Source organism: Elephantulus edwardii, unplaced genomic scaffold (genome assembly GCF_000299155.1).
Source record: "Elephantulus edwardii isolate Elephantulus edwardi_28Jun2011 unplaced genomic scaffold, EleEdw1.0 scaffold01426, whole genome shotgun sequence".
Lineage (NCBI taxonomy): Eukaryota > Metazoa > Chordata > Mammalia > Macroscelidea > Macroscelididae > Elephantulus > Elephantulus edwardii.
In genome coordinates this window covers 611-8,266 of record NW_006401176.1, presented here as the reverse complement: position 1 = coordinate 8,266, position 7,656 = coordinate 611, and the positions used below count along the sequence as shown (strand labels likewise).

Here is a 7,656-nt window from a genome sequence, read left to right as displayed (position 1 = left end):
TAAGACTTTACCAAATTATGATTAGCTCAGATTTGGGATTTGGGACTTGGAAATTATCAGTGACTGCACATGGCGTAATTAATTAAAAGATTAACTGGATGACGATTCCACTGGAATTTCAAGTTTCACATTTGGCTTGGTTTTCTTCATTGTAATCCCACTTGCACACGTCTCTGAGTTGTGAGTGCCATCTGCAATGACTTCAAAGGAACTGGAAGAAGGATGTTCTGTCCCCTTGCACCAACTATGTTCCTGGAAGGATGCTGAGTCAGTGCTGGATCCTCCCCTCACAGCTGCTCGTCTGAGGGTACATCACCCACAGCCTCTCCCTGTGGAGACAGGGTCAGGTCTTTAACTCCACAAGTGCTGACAGAGATGGTGGGCATAACAGCCGCCAGACTTTACCACAGCAGCCTCTCAGAGGAGATTGTCTTTGGAAGCTCATTTGACCATGGCAACAGGCTCATCTGCTCCTAATTATGCGGCCCTGTAAGTGGCAGCTCAGTGGGAAACTTGGAGCAGAACAATGAAACCCCTGCTCTTCCAGGCCAGGCAGTAAAGAGCTATCAGCCCCTTCCCAGGACTTCAGTGAACAGGACGGCAAGGCTTAACGTGGAGAGAGCCTCTTATTTCCTGGCCCCTGCTGTTTGATTTCCCATCACTGTCTGTTCCAATAAGCAGGCATGCATGCACCAGCAGAGATAACATCACAGTGTTACTGGCGTATCCGGTTGTCTTCCTAAGAAAGGATTCAAGATGACAACAGTTCCTGTCATCATGGGACAGGAAGTGGCAGTGGGAGGAGGAGCAGGTGATACTTCTCCCTCAGGGCTCCTTGAAGTCACATCAAGACCACATCAAAGACAGTGTGTGCTAGGCTGTGTAGGAGTGTGCCTACAATTGGGGCAAACTTTATGGACTGCACCTTTAACTCACACATTGTAATGATATGGTAAAACATTTGGAATCAAGGAAGCTATTTCCCAAAATCTTGAGAATATTTCTCCCATAACCTACTCAATTAATTTTTTTATTTGTAAAAAACATATACGTATACGTACGTATATCTCCAAATAGAATTTAATGGTCAAATACGCCTATAAACATATGTGTTATTGTTGTTGGTGTGTGTTGTCAAGTTGGAACCAACCCATAGCTAACTTTCCAGGAAATTTTCAGAGGCAGGAAACCACACGAGAAGAGACTGCTCATCCTTCACCAGCAGAGCAGCTGGTGATATAGAAACAAATACCTCCAAACATATATGTATGTGGGCTTGTGTATCTATTTTTCCAAATATAGAAATATGTGTATATATAAGCAATAGCATGATAGATGTAGATAAGATTGAAATTGTCAACAACTTCATTTTATTTGGATCCATAATCAACTCTCTTTGTACCAAGAGTAAGGAGATGAGGAGACATATTGCATTTGGCACATTTGCTGTCAGAGTCCTAGCCAAAGTACTTAGGAGCAATGATATCAGTTTAAAGACTAAGGTGAACCTGATTCAGGTTATGGTCTTTTCAGTCACTTGCTATACATCTGAGAGCTGGACAATGAGAAAGGATGATAGAAGAAAAAAATTATGTCTTTGAGTTACAATATTAGAGAAGAGTATTGAATGTCCCATGGACTACCAAAAGAACAGACAGATATGTCTCGGACAAAATGCAGTCAGAGTGCTCGTTTGAGGTAAAGATGGTGAAGGTTTGCCTCACATGCTTTGGATGTGTTGTTAAGAGGGGCCAGTCCTTAGAAAGGGACATTAAGCTAGGAAAGGTGGAGGGTCAGCAAAATAGCAGAAGACCCTCAACCAGATGGATTGACAATGACTGTAGCAATGGGCTCAGAGATGAAGCGAATGGCACAAGATAGAACAGAGTTCAGACCTGTTGTTCACAGGATCTCTGAGTCATACTTGACTCAACAGCACCTAACAACATATGATCAAAATAAAACCAAACTCAACACCATTGAGTTGATTCCAAAACATGGCAACTCTTCATTGAGTTTCCGAAAGAGTAAACTCTAGCAGTCTCTTCTCTTCCCGTGGATTAGCTGGTAGATTCAAACCTATGACTTATCAGGTTTCTCTAGTACATATATATTTGCATGGCCCAGTATATTCAGAAAATGCTAAAGATAATAGTTAGCAGATGTTCTTGGCTGCATCCTCATGATTTTAAAGGAAATTCTTTCAGTGTTCACATTTCCTTTATGCGTTTTCTCAAAATCTGGTAAAAATCTGTCATGGTCTAAGGCCAGCCAACCTCATTCTACAGGCTAACTGGGGTCTGGAGCCCCTGAGTGGAGAAGGACTACTGACAAAGCCCTTCCCTCCCCTCCTGGGAGTGTGCTATGGAAGCATTAGTACTCAGGGCTTTCTTTGAAAGCTGAAGTCTCTACTCTGCAATATCTACTGCTCTGGGAGAAAGGGGCTGGGTCTTACCCACCCTGTGCTCCCATGCCCACTGTAGTCCAATCTATTCTGACTCAGAACAATCCAACAGGGCTCAATGGAACTGTTCCATGGGGTGTCCACAGCTGTGTGGATTTGAACCTCCAAACCTTGCTTGCTTGCTGTTACTCGGCCTTCCAGACACCTCTACTTGGAAGTCTGACCTGCAGACCTGGGACGTGCCTCTACAAACACATGAGTCGTTTCTTTGAAATAAGTATCTCTGTATGTCTGTCTCTCTGTCTCTGTTTCTCTCTCTCGTTGTTATTGTTGTTAGGTGCCATCGAGTTGAATATGACTCAGAAAGACTCTATGAACAACATATCTGAACTCTATACTGTGCCGACCCTACTTACTGATGTACTCGAGCCCATTAATGCAGCCACTGTATCAATCCACATGGCTGAGGGTCTTCCTGTCCTTTGCCATCCGCCTATAGGAATAGCCTCTCCTAGCAACATGCCCAAAGTATGTGAGACAAAGCTTCCCCATTCTTGGCTCCAAGGAGCACTCTGGCTGCACCTTTTCCAAGAGACATGTTTGTTCTTTTGGCAGTCCATGAGATGGATATTCAGTCCTTTTCTCCAACACCACAGTTCAAGAGCATCAATTTTATTTGTCTTCTTTATTAACTGTTCACCTTTCAGTAAGTAGCACAGCAAGTGATTGAAAAGACTATGGTCTGAATTAGGCTCACCTCAGTCCCCAAACTAACATCATTATTCCTCAGTAATTTGGAGAGGTCCCTGACTACAGACTTGCCCAATGTCCACTACATTTCTTGATCTGCTGCCTGCTAGTACTAAGTGCATTGATTGTGGATCCAAGTAAGATGAAGTCATTGACAGTTACAATTTTTTCTCCATCAATTATGATGTTGTCTATCAGTCCAATGGTGAAGATTTGTGTTTTCTTTTTAAAATTTTTTTATTTTAATGAAAATTTACAGAAAAGTTGAATTTTCATCCATTCATCATTGCATATTTTTCCTCCCCACCCTCCATTCCCTCTCCCTCAGTTCACTTTCTTTATAAAGACATTTATTGTTGCACAATTTCCTCCCTGCCCCACTTGCTCTCCCCTAGTCCTCTTTGTAATATACCTCTTATTCTGGACTGTTGTCTTACATATAATCCTTAATCATATATCCTTTCAAACACTTCTCTCCCTCATCTGTTCCAATACAATGTTCATTACCTATACACTCTTTTCCTGTTCTCCTCCCAACCCTCTATGTCAGTCCTGTTTCATAACAGTGGTGTTATACAGTATTTGTCCTTTTGAGACTGAAACATTTCACGCAGCATAATGTCCTCCAAGGCCACTCATGTTGTTGTTGTTATGTGCTGTCTAGTCGTTTGCGACTCATAGTGACCCTATGTACAAGAGCCCTAAACCGTGCTCTATCCTGTGCCAATCTCATTGCCTCTGACACACCCATCCCAATTACCCCAGTCACTGAATCAATCCACCTCATAGAGGGTCTTCCCCTCCTGTGCTGTCCCTCTACTCTACCCAGCATGATGTCCCTCTCTAAAGACCTGTTTCTCCTTACAACATGTCCAAAGTATGTCAGGCAAAGCCCCAGAATCCTTGCCTCCAAGGAGCAGCCTGGTTTAACTCTCTCTAGGATGAATCTGTTTGTTTTCTTGGCAGTCCATGGTACATTCACTACTCTTCTCCAGCACCACAGCTCAAAGGCGTCAATTCTCCTTCTATCCTCCCTAGTCATTGTCCAACTCTCTGATGCATAACAAGTGATTGCAAAGACCATGGCCTGTATAAGGCGCACCTTAGTCTCCAGAGAGACACTGTTGCTCTTGAGTACTTTAGAGAGGTTCCTAACAGCAGACTTTTCCATCGCAATACGTTTTCTGATTTCCTGGCTACTGGTGCCAAGAGTGTTGACCATGGAGCCGAGCAAACTGAAGCTGTGAACAATCTCAATCTCTTCACCATCCATCCTCATGCTACCGATTGGTCCAGTAGTGAGAATTTTTGTCTTCTTGACATTGAGCCTCAGTCCATACTGAAGGCTGCAGTCCTTGACCCTCTGCTCTAGGCCGCTCATATGTAGTGTTTTACAGGTTCACTATTTTTCAGTGCTGCATTATGTGAATATACCATCCTTTTTCTATCTACTCATTTGTTAATGGGCACTTGAGTTCTTTCCATACCTTGCTTCCCCCACTGGGAAATAATTTTTTATTGTGACCACATCAGCTAGTCTTGAGATTAGGCACCTTCTTCTTCTGCTATGTGGTCTTTCTTAAGTGGTCCCATGAAGACCTTCTTCTCCTCCATTGTCTGGAAGTGGCCATGGCCAAACTTGGAGGTGTTGTCAATGACCTTGCAATCAATCTTTCCACAGCTCAGCAGTTTGGTCTGCACCAGCAAGAATTTGCGGAGACTCAGCACATGCTTCTTGGTCACCACCATGCAGCCTTTCAGCACGACAAAAATCATTGGTCATTTCCCCATAGTGAACAAAGCCACCCTGAGGATTGATGTTCTTGTCTGAAAGATCATTGTCGAGGGAGGCATTGTTTTTGATCAGCTCGCCATCCTTGATAAGGTAGGCTTGGCCAATCTTGTAGATCTTGGTGATCTCCATGCAGTGACGATAGCCCTTCTACCCAGCACAGGCCACAGAGAAGGCCCCTCAGGTAGGATGCCAGGTCCCAGTACAAGCGACTTTACACAGTCCTTGGTGGGTCTCGGGGTAGCTTCTTAGTGTGCCAGCAGCTGTTGACCCCTTCGTGGCCCTTTCCCTTGGTCACTACGATGACATTGATCATCTCATCCTGGCCGAACACCTGGCTTACTGGCACCTACTGCTCCAGGTTCTCATGGGCCCAGTCTCTTAGTCACCATGCTCCCTGTCACCTGGATATCCATCAGGTGAGCCTTCTTCTGGCGCAGGGGAAGCAGGCAAATTTGGGTGTAGCAGATGACCAGGATGACCTGGTAGTACTTCTTCATGCTGCTGAAAGCCTTTTCTAACAGCTTCTTGCCATCCTCATCCTGCTATTTCTTGCAGTGGTGAAAGCCTTCTTATACTCATGCCAGTTCTTGTAGAAGCGCCGTTTGCACTCATCACTGGTGTGTTCCGCAAAGACAGTTTTGAATGTGCAGAGGCAGCAAGGGTTTTCCACGAAATCCTTGATGCCCACAATCACCAAGGGGGTGGTGGCGTCTCCACAATCGTCACTGCCTCTTCCACTCCTTCTTGTTCACCTTGAACCTCGGCCTGTCCACCTCCAGCATGCCATGGGTCATGCCAGCCTTGTAGCCCAGAAAGGCCATGAGGTGCACGGCTTAGGGGCATCATCCTTGGGGATGTTCTTCACTTTCCTACAGGCTGTGAGGCAGGAAGCCCAGGAACTGTGCCTGGGAGCAGAGAACTTCCTGTGTGATGCTAGAGCGTTTTCCAGCCCTTGCTATTGTGAATAATGTAGCAAAAAAAAATGGGTATGCATGCATCTGTTTGGATGGTGGTTTCTTTAGTGTATATTCCCAGCATTGAGATTGCTGGGTTAAATGATATTTCTATTTCCAACTTTTTGAGAAAGTGCCAAACCACCTTCCAAAGTGATTGAACCATTTTGCTCTCCCACCAGCAGTAAATAAGTGTTCCAATTTCTTCACAACCTCTCCAGCAATTACTGTTTGATACTCTGTTGAACTTTGCTGTTGTTGCTGGGGAATTTTGTCTTCTTGACACTGAAATGCAATCCATATTGAAAAGCTGTAGTTTTGATCTTCTGCAACCAGGGTTCCAAGTCCTCCTCACTTTCAGCAAGCAAGGTTGTGTCATGTGTACACCAAAGGCAATTGATGAGTCTTCCATCAATCTTGATGTCACATTCTTCTTCACAGAATCCAGCTTCTCACATAATTTGCTCAGTACATAGATTGAATAGATATGAAGAAAGAATACAATCCTGATGAACACCTTTCTTGATTTTACACTATGTAGTATTCCCTCACTCTGTTCACACAACAGCTTATTGGTCTAGATATAGGTTTTGCATCAACACAATTAAGTCCTCTGGGATTCTCATTCTTCTCAATGTCAGTCATATCTTGTTACCATTTACACAGTCAAGTGCCTTTGCATAGTTAATAGAGCACAAATAGGCATTCTTCTGTTGTTCTCAGCTGTCAGCCAAGATCCATCTGACATTAGCAATGATATCCCTGGTGCCACAGCCTCTTTATTAACCCTACTTGAACTTCTGGCAGTTCCTTATCTATGAACTGTTCTAGCCACTTTTGTAAAAAAAATTTTATTATTAATTTCAATGAAAATTTACAGACTTTGGATTTCCATTCATTCATTGTTGCACTTTTCTCACCTCCCAACCCTCCCCTCAGTTCTAGCCATTTTTTTAATGGTCTTCATCAGTATTTTGTTTACATGTGATATTAGTGATACTTTCAATAACATCCACATTCTGTATGGATCTCTTCCAGGCAGTCATCCAAGCAGCTGTCTTTCAAATTTCCTACCATAGGAAACATGTCAATTGTTATACCATAGATTCCTGGGGACTTGTTTTTGCCAATGCCTTCAGTGCAGCTTGAACTTCTTCCTTCATTTCCATTGGCTCTTGATCATATAATGCTTCTTGAAATATTTCGGTGTCGGCCAGTTCATTTTGTTTCTGTGATTCTGTGTATTTCATCTTCATTTGATGCCTCCTGGATCATTGAAGATTTGCCAATAATATCTCTCAGTATTGCAACTGAAGGTTAGAATTTGTTTTTTCAGTTGAGCTTGAGAAATGCCAAATAATTCTTCCCTTTGTATTCTTCAATTCTAGGTCTCTGCATATTTTCTTATGAAAGTTTGCTTTGCCTTCTCTAGCTACCCTTTGAAATCTTCTGTTCCATTCTTTTACTTCAGCATCTCTTCCCTTTGTTATGGCTTTTCAATGTTCTAGGACAATTTTCAGTGTCTCTTCTCATATCCATTTCAGTTTTTTCTTCCTTTGTCTTTGGAATGACTTTTTGCTCCCTCAAGGGTGAGATCCTTGCTGTCATCTCACAACTTATCTGGTCTTCAATCATTGGTGTTCTACACTTCAAACCTATTCTTAAAATGATTCTGAAATTCAAGTGGGATAGACTCAAGGTCATATTTTTGATTCCATGGACTTATTTTCATTTTCTTCAGCCTCAACTTGAAG

At 43.0% G+C, this 7,656-nt stretch overlaps 1 pseudogene; it reads right to left on the bottom strand.

The window, feature by feature from the left end:
- Window positions 1-4,699: 4,699 nt before the first annotated feature.
- Window positions 4,700-5,825, bottom strand: LOC102872306 (annotated as a pseudogene).
- Window positions 5,826-7,656: the final 1,831 nt, after the last annotated feature.